The sequence below is a fragment of the Pleurodeles waltl genome, chromosome 1_1 (genome assembly GCF_031143425.1).
Source record: "Pleurodeles waltl isolate 20211129_DDA chromosome 1_1, aPleWal1.hap1.20221129, whole genome shotgun sequence".
Lineage (NCBI taxonomy): Eukaryota > Metazoa > Chordata > Amphibia > Caudata > Salamandridae > Pleurodeles > Pleurodeles waltl.
In genome coordinates this window covers 828,943,283-828,963,945 of record NC_090436.1, presented here as the reverse complement: position 1 = coordinate 828,963,945, position 20,663 = coordinate 828,943,283, and positions in this window count along the sequence as shown.

The following is a 20,663-nucleotide window of genomic DNA, read 5'->3' as shown; positions in this document are numbered from 1 at the left end:
TCTTACCGCCGGGGTCAGAATGACCCCCATAGTGACCATTTATAAGCAAAAAGAAAACAGTCACAAAACCAATCCATCAAAATATTGCAAAAAATTATAAACAGAACCATAAATAGTTCCATGCGTATTTCAAATAGTTATTTTTAAGTCATTCACACAGGTTACTTCTTTTTGAAACAGTGTCAATCACAGTAGTGGATGAATCAGAAGAAAAATCATCAATGTCAATGAAATAGCCAGAGGCAGCCTCTGCAAACACGGGAGCCGGTGCATCATCTGTACTTTGGTCCACTTCACCTGGGGGCTCTTGGTAGACAGTGTCGTTAGTCTGTGATGTATTTGTGTAAAAAACAGCTAGATCTTGAACCGGGGTGGTCACTGAAGTAGTGACAAGAACTAGCAAGAGTTCATTTTCCGCCCTCCCCATGGTCAAGGAGGTGTCTGGAACAGCATTTGACATTGTTGCATAGTCTGTAGTAGTGATGTTCATCCTACTATGTAGATGTATGTCCTGTTGGGTAGTGAGAGGGGATCGGGAACCACCCAAGGGACCTCTTGGTCTACTGTAAAGGATCGGCCACATGGTGTAGTTTGATGTCATCAATGGAGATGAATCTGTTCGTTTTAGAACTAGACAGTGGTGGTAAGATGACCGTCCTGGTGCCTTGAATTCCCAAGACCGGTACAGGTGCTCTGTATGATGGACCAAACTCCTTTTTCACTGCGATCTTCTCACAAACCATATCCCCAACTTTAGGAATACAGCCAGTCGAATTTTTCGTTAAATCCCCTATTCCTAAGGTGGCAGCACTTGCAGATGATTTATCATCACGAAATTGCTGAAGCTCCTGTAAAACGGTGAGACGTTAATTTATGTCAAATGGTGTTTCTGCTGCCACCCTACCAGGGGCATCAAGATCTGGGACATACATAGGTATCCCAAAGAGAACCTCATATGGAGTGCATCCCCCCAAGGACCGTCTTGGCAGATTATTCAGTGCTCTCTGGATCCCATATAGGTGATGTAACCAACTGCAGCCTGAACCTAATACTCAAGCTGTTAAGGACTGCTTTAGATCACGATTCCGCCTCTCCACAACCGAATTTCCCTCAAGATGGTATGGTAAGGAGTAATGGAGTCCAACACCCATCGTCCCCATGTTGTCCCTGAATGCCTTAGAGGCAAATGCAGGGCCCTGGTCCGAATGGAATGCTGCAACCGCATATGTACCGATAAAGATCAGAAAGTCTTTTATAACAGTCTGGGCCTCAGCCGACCACAGTGGCCATACCCACAGGAATCTAGAACAAGAATCTACCATACTGGCCAAGTTTCAGGAGACCCAGCAGCTGCAGGAGGAACAGTATTTGGGGTTCAGGGAGGAACTCAAATCCATCAATAACACCCTGGGCACCATTGTAGGGGTGCTGAATGACCTTGTGAACACCAGGAGGGACCCTGTGGCACAACAAGGGGCCCCTGACACTAGCCTGGACGATGAACTGCCCACCACCTCCGCCGGCGCTAGTGGACAGGAGGCACCGCCACAGGACCGCGACACCAGCACCCCACCCCCTGCAGATGAAGAACCACCCCGCAAGAGGTCCCTGAGATCCAGGACAAAGACAGAGAACAATGCCAAGACCCCTGCAAAAAAATGAGACCACCCTGAATGTCATCCTTCTGTCCCACTTTGTCACCCTGTCCATCCTTAAACTGCCATAGCTCCACTTCCTATGCCCCTTTGGACAATGTACCTATGAGACTAATAGACTGGACTCTGCCATGGACATTCCTCCACCATCACCCCAGACCATTTTACAACCCCCTCCCCTATTTAGAACTTAAATAAACACCCTTAAATTACAAAACAATCTGTAGTCAGTCTGTGCTTTCACAAATGTGTATTTGCAATAACTGAGGAAAATACCAATGTCCATTCAATTTGTCAACATACCTATGTCACACAGCTCTAGTCCATGAGGTAACAAGCAGAGGTCACACAGTGGGGCCCACATCTGTCAAATCGAAAGGGAAAGTGACAAATCAGGGTCCATACACTGGGTGAAAGTGACAGACAGATGAGAGGTTGAACAATTTTATCAGATGTAGGAGGCAGTGATGTCTTCTTACCTGTGTCTCACTGGAAGTATTGATGGATCACGGTGTTTCTGTTGTCTATGTCCTCTTCTTCTGCCTCCTCTTCTTCACTGTCCACAGGCTCCACAGCTGCCACAACACCTTCTTCAGGACCATCCTCCTGCAGAAAAGGCATGTGTCGTCGCAAAGCCAAGTTGTGCAGCATACAGCAGGCCACGATGATCTGGCACACCTTCTTTGGTGAGTAGTATAGGGAACCACCTGTCATATGGAGGCACCTGAACCTGGCCTTCAGGAGGCCGAAGGTCCTCTCTATAACCCTCCTAGTTCGCCCATGTGCCTCATTGTAGCGTTCCTCTGCCCTTGTCCTGGGATTCCTCACTGGGGTCAGTAGCCATGACAGGTTGGGGTAGCCAGAGTCACCTGCAAATGTCGAGGGACAACTGTTAAACACACACTAACCCTTAGGGACAACCCCAGACCCAGACAACTATTCACACTGTATAGGGTCCATGACCTCACCTAATAGCCACACACGGTGCCTCTGGAGTTGCCCCATCACATAAGGGATGCTGCTATTCCTCAGAATGTAAGTGTCATGCACCGAGCCAGGAAACTTGGCATTCACATGGGAGATGTACTGGTCGGCCAAACACACCATCTGCACATTCATTGAATGGTAACTCTTCCAGTTTCTGTACACCTGTTCACTCCTGCGGTGGGGACCAAGGCCACATGTGTCCCATCAATGACACCTATGATGCTGGGGATATGTCCCAGGGCATAGAAGTCACCTTTCACTGTAGGCAAATCCTCCACCTGAGGGAAAACGATGTAGCTGCGCATGTGTTTCAGCAGGGCAGACAACACTCTGGACAACAAGTTAGAGAACATTGGCCGGGACATGCCTGATGCAATGGCCACTGTTGTTTGAAAGGACCCACTTGCCAGGAAATGGAGTACTGACAGGACCTGCACTAGAGGGGGGATTCCTGTGGGATGGCGGATAGCTGACATCAGGTCAGGCTCCAACTGGGCACACAGTTCCTGGATTGTGGCACGATCAAGTCTGTAGGTGACTATTACATGTCGCTCTTCCATTGTCCACAGGTCCACCAGCGGTCTGTACACCGGAGGATGCCGCCATCTCCTCACCTGCCCCAGGCGACGTGCCCTATGGATGAGAACAGCGATCCGAGGGTCAGCCAACACTGAGGTACGAAATAAACAACTTTATTGCACACATTTGTCAATCCGCTATGTGCCTGTCTTAGTGTGTATGCAAGGCCTATATATGTGTGACGCATTAAAAATTAATGTCATGTGGCCCCCTGAAATGGCGGCTGCCTGACCTGTAATGTGGGACAAGGGGATATGAGGTAACTGCGCTGGCGTTGTACACCGTCGCGGTAGGCGGTCGAAGACTGCGGCGCAATCCTGCATTGGTTAACATTGGACCCTATGGGTCCCAGGAGCCAATGACGATGTACGCCGGCGATGACGGTACTCACCGTCGCGGACGTGACTGCCATTTTCTGTCTGTTCACTCACTTGATACCTTATCTTCAACAGGAGAGGACCTACACTGCAAGTGCTGCTGTGACCTCAGTCTGGAAGCGACAATGGCTCAAGTGTCTGGGGAGAGGGCCCCTGCCTTCACATCGGAGGAGTTGGAGAAACTAGAGGCTCCTGTGACTTGCCTGTGTGCAGCAATCGGTAATAGGCCTTGTACCCCATGTCCCTGTGATCAATTAGGGAACTCAAAGTGTATGGCATAGTGCAGAGGGCTGCTGTGTCTGTAGTGTCCGCCAACGGTAGCGGTATTGCATGCACTGAACATGTCTTTCTACTTTCTTTCCCCCCCTCTTTGTGGTCTCCCTCTTATTGTGTGCATTAGCATCATCAAGTGGAGGAGCTGTGCCACCGGAGCAGGAGGGAGCTGCATTCCACATGGCCCTGGAGGGCAAGACTACGGACTCAGAATTCACCAGTGGGACAGAGGGCGAGGGAAGCTCCACGGCAGGGACAGGAGCTGAGACCAGCCACACCGACACCTCCTCTGATGGGAGCTCCCTTGCGGTGGCGGGCCCCTCTGTGCCCACTGCATCTACAGGTACAGCCGCCACCCCCCCACCAGCACCGCCCTCCCAGCAGCCCCTCAGAATGCGCCCCATGGCCGCTCACCCAGGAGGGTGGGCATCTCCTTCGCCTCAGGCACCTCAGACCCTGCCCCAGTCAGCCCTGCTGCCCTCAGTGAGGAGGCCTTTGACCTCCTCCGATCCCTCACTGTTGGGCAGTCTACCATTCTGAATGCCATCCAGGGTGTAGAGAGGCAGTTGCAAAAGACAAATGCATACCTGGAGGGCATTCATTCTGGCCAGGCAGCCCAACAGCAAGCATTTCAGACTCTGACCTCAGCAGTAATGGCAGCCATTGTCCCTGTGTGCAACCTCCCCCCTCGAACTTACTCCACCCAGACCCAATCCCCAGTACCTCAGCGTATCCCAATCACACCATCAGACCAGCATGCACACACATCAACACACAAGGGTAGCTCTGGCAAACATAAGCACCACACATCCCACAGGCACTCACACAAGCATCATACCCATGCACACATACCAACATCCACTGCCTCCACTGTGTCCCCCTCTTCCACGTCTCCCTCCTCCCTCCCTGTCACGTCTCCACTCACACCTGCACGCACTACATCTTCAGCCACTACCTCCATCACTAGCACGCCCATCACCACACACTGCTCACGTGCACTCACCACCCCCACTACCATTCACACATCCCCTGTGTCCTCTCCCAGTGTGTCTGTGAGCCCTCCTCCCAAAGTACACAAACGCAGTCACACACCCATCCAACAGCCATCCACCTCACAACAGCCTCCAGCCCATGCACCTTCCACCGGCACCGCAGACACTGTGCCCTTCAGCAGCAGCAAGCTCAGTGAGGTCGCCACCAGCACCGCCGCTCAGGACACCGCTGCCAACAGCAAGCTCAGTGAGGCCGCCACCAGCAACGCCGCTCAGGACACCGCCACCAGCAGCAAGCTCAGTGAGCCCTCCCCCCCCGGCACCGCCGCTCAGGTCACCGCCGTCAGCAGCAAGCTCAGTGAGGTCGCCACCAGCACTGCCGCTCAGGACACCGCCGCCAGCAGCAAGCTCAGTGAGGCCGCCACCAGCACCGCCACTCAGGACACCGCCGCCAGAAGCAAGCTCAGTGAGCCCCCCACCAGCACCGCTGCCCAATGAACGCCGCAAGCACCGGCGCTACTGAGCCCACCGCCAACGGCCACGCCACATCCTGTGCCAGTGGCACCACCGCAGACATGGCTGCCATCTCCAGTGGTCATTCGTACGAGCTGGTGGTCAGTTCCAGGGGCCTGGACAGCTTCCATGTTGCCCCACCGTCAGTGGAGTGTCAGATCCACTACCTCTGTCCTTGGCAGGATGAAGCACTCTGGGCACAAAGCCCCCTCCAGAACCAGTGGAGTATCACATCCACTACCTCTGTCCTTGGCAGGATGAAGCACTCTGGGCGCAAAGCCCCCTCCAGAACCAGTGGAGGAAGGCATCCACTACCTCAGTCCTTGGCAGGATGAAGCACTCTGGGCACAAAGCCCCCTCCAGAACCAGTGGAGTATCACATCCACTACCTCTGTCCTTGGCAGGATGAAGCACTCTGGGCACAAAGCCCCCTCCAGAACCAGTGGAGAAAGGCATCCACTACCTCTGTCCTTGGCAGGATGAAGCACTCTGGGCACAAAGCCCCCTCCAGAACCAGTGGAGAAAGGCATCCACTACCTCTGTCCTTGGCAGGATGAAGCACTCTGGGCACAAAGCCCCCTCCAGAACCAGTGGAGTATCACATCCACTACCTCAGTCCTTGGCAGGATGAAGCACTCTGGGCACAAAGCCCCCTCCAGAACCAGTGGAGAAAGGCATCCACTACCTCTGTCCTTGGCAGGATGAAGCACTCTGGGCACAAAGCCCCCTCCAGAACCAGTGGAGTATCACATCCACTTCCTCATTCCTTGGCAGGATGAAGCACTCTGGGCACAAAGCCCCCTCCAGAACCAGTGGAGAAAGGCATCCACTACCTCTGTCCTTGGCAGGATGAAGCACTCTGGGCACAAAGCCCCCTCCAGAACCAGTGGAGAAAGGCATCCACTACCTCTGTCCTTGGCAGGATGAAGCCCTCTGGGCACAAAGCCCCCTCCAGAACCAGTGGAGTATCACATCCACTACCTTATTCCTTGGCAGGATGAAGCACTCTGGGCACAAAGCCCCCTCCAGAACCAGTGGAGAAAGGCATCCACTACCTCTGTCCTTGGCAGGATGAAGCACTCTGGGCACAAAGCCCCCTCCAGAACCAGTGGAGACTGTTATCCACTTGAGAGACTGTGGCTTTGCATTCCCAGGAAAAAGCAGTGAGCAAACCACCCACTTGAGAGACTGTGGCTTTGCACTCCCCAGGATAAAGCAGTGGACAACCCACCCACTGGAGATCCCAGTGGTCCACGGATTATGTAGGTGCAGTACATGGACTTGAATTCTTGGTGGACATATTTGTTAATAGTGTATATATTTTTTTGAGTAATGGATTTTTCATGATTACAATCGTTCAACTAATTTCCTTTTGTCCTTGCGTTCTTCCAGGTGGGGAGTTGGGGGGGAAATGTAACGTTTCAGCATGTATTGGTGTGTGTGTTGTTGTGTGTGAGCGTGGGGGTGTTGCGTGTGTGTATCACTCTCTTTTCCCTCCCCTCTCCCCGGTGTCGTAGGTGCAGTACTCACCGCTGTCGTCGCTGCTGTTGGTCGGACTCCTGGTAGAGGAGCAGGAAGACTATGACAGGGAGAATATGGAGTTCCGGCTCCATGGCGTCCTGGTTCCTCGTGGGGTGTGTAGAGGTGAGATTTTTCCCTTCCAAGTCATGTTTCCGCCGTGTTTTTGTTTGCGTGGAATCCGCCCCGGAAAAGGTGGCGGATTGGCCTCTCATAATGGTGTGGGCGGTACATTGTCTTCCGCCTGTCTGTTCGCAGAGACCGCCATGCTGTTTGTTTGTACCACTGTGGCGGTTGGAGTGTTAAAGTGGCTGTCTATGTTGGCGGTTTCTGCCGCAGTCATAATTCAATTTTTTTTACCGACGGCCTGTTGGCGGTCTTACCGCCGCTTTAACACCGACCGCCAGGGTTTTAATGAGGGCCTATATCTCCTTTCGGAGTTCTCCGGGTGTGGAGAATCAGCTCTCTTATTTCTTCTTTCTTGAAATCTTTTTGTTTGTCCCAGCGCTTCTTAGAGCCCTCTTGTGCCTGCTTTGTACCCTCCTTATGGGCGGTACCTTGTAACTCCAATTTCTTTAGTTTGGCTCTCAAACTATTTCATCCTATACTAGTATAGGTGTCGGAAGTTATTTTTGGTAGCTGTCTCTCTTGTTCTGGTGTGGTGTTTCCCGGAGGCGCAGGCGTATTGCCAGTGCTACGGCTTCCCCTTGAATATTACTGAGTATTATTGAGGAAACCGGGTCAAAGTTACGCATTAATTTCATCCCCAAATCCAGTGCTGGTGCAGCCTCATGCTCATTTTGTATTTGTTTTAGCACTTACTGTAAATTGGCAAGTGTCGGGGTACCATGTGTGGTAGTATATATGGCAGCGAAGACTGTACCCCATGTGGCACAGTCATCCACCAAGGGAACCATTCCAAAAGGCAAGCACATAGTGAGCAGTCTATGTTTTTCCTGTGGTCCCGTATGGGGAAACACAGCTTCCAGCTGATTAGTTTTCTGGGCAATCCAGAATGGTATTTTTTTCCGTTCCGTGGGTACTTTACCCATAATAGTATGTACTGTTTGTGGATTAATCCCAGTAGCCAATTCATAACCACCAGGTGCTGGCGGTGCTGGACGCGCTGGTGTTGTGCTCAAGGTTCGCATTACGAACTGAACTAATTGTCTATATAATGTCACCAATTCATTATATAAATCTCGCAGATCTGCTATCGGCATATTTTGTATGCCTGGGTGAGGTGCGTATGTGGCAAACATAGGCCATGTTGGTCCGTCATTACTTAATGGACCTAACCTCACTCTTTGTAGTACATGTGGTAGGGCGCCTTCGAACCAGTTCTGATGCTCTTGGTATGTGAGCGATATTTCATTATGCTGGTATGCTCAGTACCATTGAGGTATGTTCGCAATTTCATATGTGTGGAACGTATGTGTTCTTTGGTCGACCTCAGGAAAGGTGACCCAACAGTAAAATGTTTCTGTTTGGTATGCTTCATAAGCTTCTATTATAAGAGTAACATCCCCACCCTCATCTGTAAGGCCATGCATTAATAATTGTTGTGTTAATGCTTGTCTAGCATTTTCAGGAATCTCTATGGCAGCAGCCATTTTGTGTAGGGAAAGGGAACACCAAACTGGGGAGTACAAGTCCTTTTATGAGTTCGAGCTCGAACAACCTACAGCTTAGTCAGGTGTTACCTTTTCAGCTGAGGAGGATTTTCCCAAAGACCACAGACATCTCCGTATAATGGTACTTAGGGTACCTGTTGTCTGTGAGACAGTGATAGTCGGGGTATCCGTAAATTAGTGCCTAAACACCATCGTTGGTGGCGCCATGTTGTAGTTTGGACCCTTGCTCTGGGCAAGACTGCTGGTTAAAGGATGACAGTACTTTTGCTTGTAGGCGACTATGCCTATCCTACAAGTCGCAACTGTTGTCCCAACCTTACCGGCTCAATAGCAGCACCTCACCAGAAACACAATAGTAAAAGGTGATTCGTGGCAGCCTTTACGCATGGACTCAAGAATAAGACATCTCAGGGAGTGTCGTGGTTAAACGGAGATTACCCCTTTCTCACAGATATATCATGTCTCATACAAACACAGGCAATGACAAAGATGCAGAAAAGTTTCAATAGTTTTTATTTAACATAACTGCAATTTGCGATAAGTTGCATGGGCTGCAATGATTAGGATAATGAATATTGCAAGAAACAGAATTGTGAAGACGAGAGTCATTATTACAAAGCCCCCACCATCTTGCAATGCATAGAAAAGACATGCGAGATGTAATATTCCCTAAAACCCTAATGTGAAAGGCCTAACCTCCTACCTATAGGAGAGATGGGTTTGCTAAACCTAATCTGCGAATGCCATGTCCATGAGAGGAGCCCCCAACCCTCGTTACCTTGGAATGAGGTCTCTATCTCAGACTCCGCAGGGACACGAAGACTGGGTCAGCGTCAAGACGACCTGCAGCATCGATATCAGCGATGGTGGCGATGCCCTCTGGTCGGAATCCTTCTGATTAGCTGTCTAAAGTGCGATGTATTTATACAGATCTAAAAGGACCCCTGACGTAGGTGTGTTCCCAAACAATAGATAACAGACATGCTTGGGACGGCAATTAATATAAACAATCCCTCAAAAGTATAGAGAGGGAAAATCCCTAAGTGTGAACACATACTGTTTGTTTGTCTTTGTTGCTTGATCTTGACGCCTTAGTGCGGTGACACTGATAATGTAACTCATACCAAGTGGCCTAACTATAAACAAGGCAGCCATCTTAGAAGAATTAAATGATTAAATGGGCTAAGACAGAGCAAGCTAAGTAGGTTAAAAGTCACTAGGTGACGGGGGGCACGAGTCTGCAAGCCAGAGGCTAAGCTAACTCCTGTTATCCCATTAAAACGAACTAAGATTCACTACACTATCACTGTGCCCAAACGACTAACTAAAATTGACCCACGACACCCTCCACTTTTGCTGGAACAAGGGTGCAATACCACTGACATGGTCAGTGCACTGCTCTGCCTCCCGTGGCTCCACCTTGCAAGTAGAGCCATTCTGTGGCTCCTCTGAACTCCTGACCCCTGTCAGGAGTTCAAGGCCCTCCTCCACCTGCAGGCTTCTGCCTGCGCCTCATCCCTGGTGTCTAGTGGGAGAGCTCTGCTTTCCTACTAGGCTACCTTCTGCCTCTCTCCTCCTTTTCTACTCCTTTTCTACTCCTTTCTCTGCTTTGCTCTCTGCTCTGCTTCTCTTCTGTCCCTTTGTGCTCCTTTTGCTTCCCTATTCTCTTCCTTGTTTTTCTCTCACTCCTCTCTCTCACTTTCGCTCTCCACCTTCTCTCTCTCCCTCTCCGCTGCTGCTCCCTTTTGCGGCCCGCCCCCTTATTCATGCCGTTTTTTGCCCCCGCTCCCACCTCCCAGCAGTTCTCTCCTCCCTCCCACCTCCCTACTTAATGGCAGCCGCTGTGTGGTAAGCTAAGCAATACCACTGACCTGGTCAGTGCACTGCTCTGCCTCCTGTGGCTCTACCTTGCAGGTAGAGCCCTTTCCCTGGCTCCTCTGAACTCCTGACCCCTGTCAGGAGTTCGAGGCCCTCCTCCACCCACAGGCTTTTGCCTGCGCCTTACCCCTGGTGTCTAGTGGGAGAGTTCTGCTTTCCTACTAGGCTACCTTCTGCCTCTCTTCTCCTTTTCTGCTCCTTTCTCTGCTTTGCTCTCTGCTCTGCTCTGCTTCTCTTCTGTCCCTTTGTGCCCCTTTTGCTTCCCTACTCTCTTACACATTTTTATCTCACTCTCTCTCACTTTTGATCTCCCCCCCTCTCTCAAGCCGCTGCTGCCCCTGACGTTCCTCCCCCTTTTTGCAGCCCTGCCCCCTTTTTGTGGTCCGCCCCCTTTTTCGTGTCGTTTTTCGCCCCTGCTTCCCAGCTGTCCTCTCCTCCCCCCCCACTTCCCTACTTAATGACAGGCGATCTGCGGCCGCGCAGCTGCCACACCAAAGTCAAGCCAGTCTGTGCCCGTCTGCGCCAGGACCTTGACCAGCGCCAGAACCTCTGGCTCCCGTCCCCCCGGCTGCCGCCACGCATGTCTTCAATGTGACACCACCACCCTCTGCGCCCTCAACACCGGCTGCTATCCCGCCTGCCTTCAAGCCTCCCCGCAGACCACCGCGGACCCTTCTCCTGCCGGAACTGCACCTTCACCAGCCTCCACGCCAATGACCCGCCGACTAAGGCTGGACGCAACCATCTCAGATATATCCTTCTCAACACCCGCTCCGTCCACAAGCATGCAGTAGAGCTATGGAATCTACTCGACTCAGACTCCCCAGACATCGCCTTCCTAACCAAGACCTGGATGAACCCCTCCTCAGCGCCTGACATCGCCATAGCCATCCCGGACAGCTACAAGATAACCCTCAGGGACCGCTCCAACAAACCAGGAGGAGGCATCGCCATCGTCCACAAGAACACCTACAAGATCACGACCAGCACCGAAGACACCCTCAGCACCGCCGAACACCTGCACTTCCAGATCCACACTGACCCAAACACCACCCTCCGAGGGACCCTAATCTACAGGCCCACCAGCCCCCAACAGCAGTTCAGCGACTCCATCACCGACGTCATAAGCACGCACGCTCTCGCATCCACTGACTTCATACTCCTCGGGCACTTAAACTTCCACCTGGAGAACACCAAAGACAACAACACCGCCACCCTGCTCTCCAACCTCTCCAACCTCAGCCTCAAACAGCTCGTCACGACATTGACCTACTCTGCAGGACACACACTCGACCCTATTTTCTCCATCAGCAATCACGTCTCCTTCAGCCACACCACTGAACTCCACTGGACAGACCACCACTGCATCCACTTCTCCTTCAAGAAACCCACAACACACCACCACCCACAACGGATCCCCCACCGCAGTTAGAATAAGGTGACCGAAGACCAACTTATCGCGACCCTCTCCTGGAACCCACCGATCAAAACCACCAACACTGATGCAGCTGCCCGCAACTTCAGGCAATGGGTTGTCACCTGTGCCAATACTCTCACCCCAATCAAGAATCCCTCCGACAGACTCACCAACAGAAAGGCCTTCTGGTTTAACGCCAACCTCCACAAATCTAAGCAAACATGCCGAAGACTTGAAAGAAAGTGGCGCCAAGATCAGACTCTGTACAACCACACAGCCTTCAAAAATGCCATCCGCAGACACCACCAACTCATCCAAGCCGACAAGAGAACCACCTTCAAAGACCAAATCAACAACAACGCACACAGCCACAAGGAGCTCTTCAACATCGTGAAGGAACTCTCCAACCCCAGCTCCAATGCCAACAACATCCCGCCATCCCAAGATTCCCTAGCCTCCTACTTCCACCGCAAGATTGCAGACACCCACGACAGATTCAGCACCCAGCCCCCCCGGCAACCACCAACAACACAGATTCACCTCCGACCAACCTCCTGCTCTCCTGGACACCATCAAAATCATGAATACCATCCACTCCGGCTCTCCATCTGACCCCTGCCCTCACCCCATCCTCAACAAAGCAAGCTCCGTCATCGCACCCCAACTACGGAAGATCATCAACAGCTCCTTCGAGTCCGCTACCTTCCCGGAGAGCTGGAAACACGCCAAGATCAACATCCTCCTCAAAAAACCCAAGGCAGACCCAAATGACCTCAAGAACTTCCGGCCTATCTCCTTGCTCCCCTTCCCGCAAAAGTCATTGAGAAGGCTGTCAACAGACAACTAACCCACTTCCTCGAGGAGAACTGCAACCTGGACCCTTCCTGATCCGGATTCCGCAGCAACCACAGTACCGAAACTGCCCTCATCGCCGCCACCGATGACATCAGAACCATACTGGACAACGGCGATACTGTGGCCCTCATCCTCCTGGACCTCTCTGCCGCATTCAACACCATCTGCTGCCACACTCTACGCTCACACCTCAGCAATGCAGGAATGCGCGACAGAGCCCTGGACTGGGTCACCTCCTATCTCACCGGCAGAACCCAGAGAGTCTGCCTCCCCCATTCTGCTTGGAGGCCACCAAAATCATCTGCGGAGTACCTCAGGATTCGTCCCTCAGCCCAACCCTCTTCAACGTCTACATGGCCCCACTCACTAACATCGCACGATCCCACAACCTCAACATTATCTCATACGCCGACGACACCCAGCTGATCCTCTCCTCACTAAGGACTATGTCAAGACCTGCCTGCAGGAAGGAATGAAGCCATTTCTTAATGGATGAAGAGCAGCTGCCTCAAACTCAATTCCGACATGACAGAAATCCTCATCATTGGCTCCACCCTCTCCGCATGGGATGACTCCTGGTGGCCTGCCACTCTCAGAGCCGCTCCGACTTCCACCGACCACGCACGCAACCTAGGATTCATCTTGGACTCCTCATTATCTATGACCCAGCAAGTCAATGCCATCTCTTCCTCCTGCTTCAATACCCTCTGCATGCTCCGAAAGATCTACAAATGGATACCCACCGAAACCAGAAGAACAGTTACCCAAGCCCTCGTAAATAGCAAACTGGACTACAGCAATGCCCTCTAAACAGGAACCACGGCCAAACTCCAGAAGAGGCTGCAATGCATCCAGAACGCCTCCGCACACCCCATCCTGGACATCCCCACCACTGCCACATCACAGACCACCTGAGAAACCTGCACTGGCTCCCAGTCAACAAGAGAATCACCTTCAAACTCCTCACCCATGCTCACAAAGCACTGCACAACACCGGACCAGAATACCTCAGACGGCTCTCCTTCTACACCCCAACCTGGCATCTCTGCTCCGCAGACCAAGCCCTCGCAACCGTCCCACGTGTCCGAAGAACTACAACCGGCAGTAGATCATTCTCACACCTCGCCGCCTCTCCCCACCCACCTGCCCCAGACCAAAGACCTCCTTACCTCCAGGAAACTTCTCAGGACTAGGCTGTTGGAGCAGTAGCAGCACCTCCCTCCTCCCCCCCATCTCAGCATCTTGAGACCCTCACAGGTGAGTAGTGCACTTTACAAACTCCTGATTGATTGACTGATTGCGAGGTCCAAGACCTAATGTTTAAAAATGCTCAAATAAAAGCATAAAAACTCTAAAAGCATAGCTGAAAATATAAATAAGAGACAAATGTCCAAGTTAAAATGCCAAGTAAGCCAACAGACAGGCCCAATTTAAATGGCAATTTGGTGTAATTTTTTACTTTTTGAGAAAAACTCAATGGTCGAATTTTAACAATAATCATGTTCCTGCAAGAAATCTCTGAAATCATCAAGGAAGACTGAAACCAAGATAGGATTCTACATCAGTGGATGATAAGTTGATCAAAGTATTGGCAGAAGGGTTCACAGAGCAGAAATGTGCAGAAGCCTTCGTCGCAGATTGAACTGTGTAAGTAGCACAATTCCATATGCCAGATGTTTTTGGAGCCCGCAAATCCACAATTGGTGGCTCGCAGGATGCCTTGTGAATCAACCGCAGTCACAAAGTGCATGTCTGTGAATGAAACCTCATTGAGAACATTAACAGATCTGTGTCCACAGAAGGTGCAGGCTGCACAGCAAGGCTCACTATTGGTGCACATTCGAAGAGGCACTAGATGCGATGGAAGACTGACTGGACACACGTCAAGACTGGTCTGAATTTCAAAGACCAATCTAGCTCCTGCTCCCCAAGCAAGGAAGCTCTGAAATACTGCATCATGCATTCATGACACAGCTGGGCCGGTGGTAGCTCCACGCACAGGATGTTGTAACAGTCCGGTTAGTTTAAGTATATGTAAAGTTGAAGGGCATTATTGTTATTTTTTTTGGTAGTTCCCCGGTACAGCAGCACTTCCTAGATACTATTGCAGGAGTAACGTAGGACATTGTGGTTGTAAAACAGTTTTTATCTGATAAAAACTTCTAGTTGCAGATTCCTTACCTTAGAATTTACCCCAGGCGTCAGACTGGATACAGAGATTTTTCTTTGAGTGTAGCCCTACTCGCCATTAGATAGCATAGGTTGACTCCGCGGGCATCGTGGTTGCGGTGATAACATTGTGGTCGTATATAGGCGCCACCCCAGCATGCTGACATCAGTTCTTTCCTTTCCACGCCAGCCTACGCGCAGATCTGGAGAAGAGCTACCCCTAGTCATTTTTTGACTAACTGCAACACTTTTGTCGATTATTTTTAAAGATTTTTGGATGCATCGAGGGATGTCCCGAAAGACCGGATTCAAACCCTGCAGCTCCTGTCACCGAATGATGTTGTGACCGATCCGCACCTCGTCTGCCTCTTGGGTCTGGAGCGCGACCACAAAAACGTGCTCCGAGTGTCGGGACATGAACCCGAAAGCTTTTATGGCTGGTCGGCACTCAACTCTGTGTCACTCCCGGTCTCGTTCGAGCGGAGTCATCATCACTCCTCCTCGTCCAAGTCATCTACAGTTACAAGAAGACGAAGAAAGACAAACATTCTTCGACTATGCCCCGTCGCTTGGACGATGGAACACAGGAAGAGCGGCGACGCTCTAGGCCTCCATCTTCGGAGCCTCCATCCGTGTCGGGCCTGCGCATCCCCGACTTTCCGGGAGCCGGTGCCACCTCTGCCCAACTCAAAGAATTTTATGAGGCCATGCATGTCATCTTTAGGTGACCGACCAACCCTTGGTGCCTTCGGGCCCAGGGCTGTCAGTGAGGGCCACCTTGGGTTCCAAGTCGTTGACTTCGGCCCGACTCCAGAAGGCACCTCCGGATACAATCCCAGATCCATCCTGGCACCGGTTGTGCCAACTGGACCTTCCCCAGCGTCAAGACAGATGTCGACACTCCCGATGTTGGTTTGGCCCAGAATCGACACTGATCCTAAACTGATCCCTGACGATCCAGAGCCGGAACAGCTTCGCTTGACACCTATTCTATTTCCATGGGCTCTCCTGGGCCCAGGGCAGATCCTGCCCCCAATTTCTATGGGTATGGATATGGGGATAATGTAGAGGGGTCGCTGGACCCTTTAGAATATCAACTTGGCCCTGACATGGACTGGGTTCAGGATCTGGGCGTCGCCAGCGGATAAGACAATTCCCCTGATGCTGGCATGCTTTCTCCCCCTACTAGGCCTACGGAGGAGGTAGCGTCATACTCTATGGTGGAAGGGCTGCTGAAGTTTTGGACCCCGAGCTTCCTTCTGTGGCGGTCCGGACTAACCTCCTGCCTGAGGTGCTTTAGCCTGGGGCCTCCAATTCAGAACCCCTCCTTCTCTTCAATGAAGCCCTTACGGACGTCCTTCTGGGTACCTGGTCTAAACCCAGCACAGGGCTCCCGTGGCTAGGATGGCTGCTCTCTGCCATCGGCCTGCACCAACCGACCCAGAATTCCTGACCCAACACTCCTGCCTGAGAGCCTTGTCATCCAGGCTTTTTCATCCTTTGGCACATTCCTTACCACTCCCCGGGACAGGGAATCAAAAAGACTGGATAACTTAGGGAAGGAAATGTTTTCTTTGGCCAGTCTAGCACTGCGATCCGTGAACACCTCATGCCTTTTGGGACAATACTCCCATACTCTGTGGGATACGGTCACGCAAGTGCTACCTCGAGTCCCGGAGAAGGCCCAGACCGTTCTCTCCCAAGCCGTTACGGATAGGAGAGATGCAGCAAAGTTCATGATTCATTGTGGACTGGATATGACCGACTCACTGGGCAGATCGGTTGCATCGACGGTGGCCTTGAGGCACCATGCCTGGTTGAGGACGTCTGCCTTTTCAGGGGATGTCAGGCAATCCTTGATGGAGATGCCCTTTGATGGCACCCGTCTCTTCAGAGAAAAAGTGAACTCATTCCTCAAGCACTTTGAGGATTTCTGGGCTATGGCTCGGTCCCTTGGCCTTGTAGCTGCTCCTCACCCCCACAGTCCGCTTTTTGCTCCTTTCATGGCTACGGAAGGGGCACCCAACTGCGTTCCTTTCCACCCAGCCACTGACCCGCACATGCTGTACAGCCTCTATGCGGCCGCAGATGTGGGACCCCACGAGCTCGTGGATCAGGAAGCCAGCCAATGAGGAAGAATATTGTGGACTGCAGCTGAAAGAGGAGCAGGTTATCCTGCAAGAAGAATAGGAGGTGAAGCGCTGTAGACGCATGAAGGAGTGTATGGTGTGGCAGTTCTTCTCTTTTCCACCAGGGGAGAAGAAGGTAAATGCTTAGCTGGTGACATGTAATATGTGCCAGAAAAGTATCTCTTGTGGTGCATGGCAGCAATACTCTTTTAGTACAACTCACATGAGGAGGCATTAGGGGGCCAACCAATCCACATGTTTCATCCATGCTGAAAGGAGGCGTCAGACAGAGTTGCGGGATACCACAACATCAACATCAGTAGTGGCTACAGCTACCAATTATTTAACCCCCTCAACCTCTGGAGAGTTGTATACAGATCTACCAGTACCCACTTCATCTGCTGTACCATGTATACCTGCAGCTGGCCCCACTGTGCCAGTCGACCTCCTAATACAGGAGTCCCATATAGTGGACCAGTATGCAAGTACTGCCACATACTGTCTTTTATGTAACACTATAATGGTTGCTGGGAAAAAGGACTTAAACTTGCATCATCAACTAGTGACAGCCTATAATTGATATCCCCAACATATTTAGGTATTTTTCCCTCCTGTTTGTTTTTCTGGTCCATCCTGTTTATTTTTTGTTGTTGTTTTGTAGGTTACATTAATCTCCTAAAAACATTATAAACGTTCAGAAAAAGTTCTTTTAAGAATTAACCAAATATTTCTAATAAGAAAGAGCTTGTGTTAATCATAAACAGATTTTTTCCCCAAAAAATGTTATTGATTAAAATTTACTTATACACGGTAAGTGAATGATAAGTAAAATATGTGTGATTAAATTAAAATCTGTGCCATACAATATAGTACAGTGTAATACAATGAAGTGTTGCTAACTCAAATTTCGTTAAGATATCTGTTGGTCAGATAAGTGTTGAGGGGATTATTTTGGGGTTAATGCTATTATCTGCATTGGAGTAAGTAGATTGTTAGTGAGTGGACTGGTGGACTGTTTTCTAATATACTGGAGTCTTACATAATATGTTACAGTGAATGGGTGTACAGTAGAGTGGTGTACAGAGGAGATGGATTTTGCACATTTTTGTTTCATATGTTAGAGTAGACTGAGGTATGATACAGTTTATTGCTGTGTCCTGTACTACAGTGGATGGTGGCTTTGTACAGTCACACAAACTGAAATAAAGTGTCAAGCAGTACAGGGGCACATGAAATAACTTGTAGGCTACAAATTAAAATAAATACATAAATTATTGTTTTGATTTTTCACATGTTTCTCAGATAGAAGTAACATTTCTAGTACACCAGTATGTCATTATTTAGAACACTGAAGTTTCAAGATGATCATATGGTACTAGTTATCTTGAAACACAGGGGAAAAACATCAATTTAATTGTGAAAAACCCCATATACTCTGTGCATATCCAACTGTTAAAACATTTCTCTACCTAATATAATAAATGGTAAACTACAGAATACAGCTATACTTAGAGTAGATTTTTGAAAATATCATCAACCATGCGAGGCTACATAATGACATGTATAGTAATTTCTATACATCTAACTCTAAAACAGAGTTCAAGGTTTATTACAATGGTAGCTTTATGGCTTAGAATTCTGGATGTAAAATTAACAGGTAACTGTCTTGTAAATGTTTCGGCAGTCTGCGTTTAAATGTAAGGCTGTTATCATCACATTCTGTTCAACCTGTGTTGTTCATTTGTTTTTCCTTAAGTTCATGTTATAGTGTCCTGATCCCGCAGTCTCTCCATAATGAAAAATAATAGCACTACAAGTATTTCTGCCCTGATATACAAATTTGTGAATCAGTAAAATTAGAAATACACAAATAACTTTTATAATTTACTCACAGTACATCGTGGAATTATTAACATTACCTATTTGGTTAACATTACTAAACAAAGGGTTGAGACGGGTTCTGGTTTACAGTTTGGAGAAAGTTTGGTTGCACAGCATTACATATTATATTTTTTAATGGAATTGATTTGCAGTCATGTATTGGTATATGTGTATAAATCTTTCAAATTCTGCAATAGTGGAGCTTGAATGATGGCAATGTTAGTATTCATGTTCCCAAGAGCATCTTACATCAAAGAGGTCAGAACTTGGGTGTGATTCATTAGCTATTATTTGTAGAACAGCCATAGAGAATTCCTGAGCATCTTGCTGTTCATTGATAGAAAACTGAACAGCACCTCTACCCATTTTAACAATATCTCTAATGCCGCTGGTAGAGTGGCATATGTGGTTGTCAGACACAATTTCTTTCTAAAGATTTTGTAAGGTGTTGCCAAAAGGTTGCTCTGTATGTTGCTGTATTAGTTCTTTGATGACAAGTAAAAAAGTAGATTAACAATCACATTACTAAAGCAATTAATATCATTTTGACTTTTAAACTGATGTCCTATACTATCTGTGTGATTTGTTTTATCTTTTTTCTTGTGAGGTTAATCCATATCTTCTTTGTAATAGTAGTTTGGTATAATTTTTCTTTTGAAACACAGTTTAGGTGTTGTAAAAATGAGATGTTCACTTACATGAGGAGTGTACGCCTCTCACAAACAATTGTATTCCCTGGCACAATTACTGTCTGCATTAATTCTTGTATCAGCAAAATCGATAATATGTAGTCCTGTTATTTTTTTACAGGAGACAGAGCAAAGTATGCCATCGCCTCTTTAATTACTGTAGAGCCACTGGTAATTATTGCATAATCTAAGATTAGTCCTTGTGATTTGTGTATTGTAACCGCTTATGCCAAAATAAAGAGGAAAATGTTTTCTCTGCATATATAAACCTGTAATAATCTAGCTGCAAACCGAGAGATCTCTTTTTGCTCTTGAATGTGGTAAAGTTTCACCACAGTACATTTAATATCTTCATTCTTTGCAGATGGCAGAAAATCCACTACAAATTACTTGGCTCCGCTTATGAGTCCTTCTTCTACATGTAAATTGTGACATAAAATAATATGGCACTTTTTACACAGATGTAAATCATTCTCCAATCCAGCTGTGGGTACCACAGATTTTTCCATACTTTGTAATTTTGTAGCTAAACTTTTGCAAATAGGATTGTTCAGTGTGTGACCCTGCTTTACCTTTATAAGGGAGATGTACATTTTTTATTTTTCAAGCGGTAGCGTTTCATTATTCATTTGAGCACATTCTTCAACAATTGGCAGTAAACAAAACATGGATTGTGAATGTGAAAGAAAATAATGCATTACTTCAGCAGGCAAATGAAGGTTAGGAAACAATTTACTTGTATTTTGTTCCCTCAGCAAAATCGTAACTTCTTTTTGTCATAATACCAAGGCGAATATCTTGTAGAAATCTTGTCTTATTGTTTATCGTTAGCTTGCCTCATGATTTGTGTTTGTTTTTTGTATTTAAAATGTAACCAAATGTTGGACTTCCCTATACTTCCCAAAGAATTATGAGTTCACTGTTCAAAGGCTTTTGGAAAATCAATTCACCTTTACAGGTTTCAGTTGTAAATAGTCTTAAAAAACAATGACATATTTAAACAGAACTCCATCAGATGTTTTAAGTACTTCTTGCATCCATAAATGAACAAATGGCAACGTTAAGTTGGAAACCATGATGACTTCATCTATGATCAAAACTATAAATTTTTTTGTAA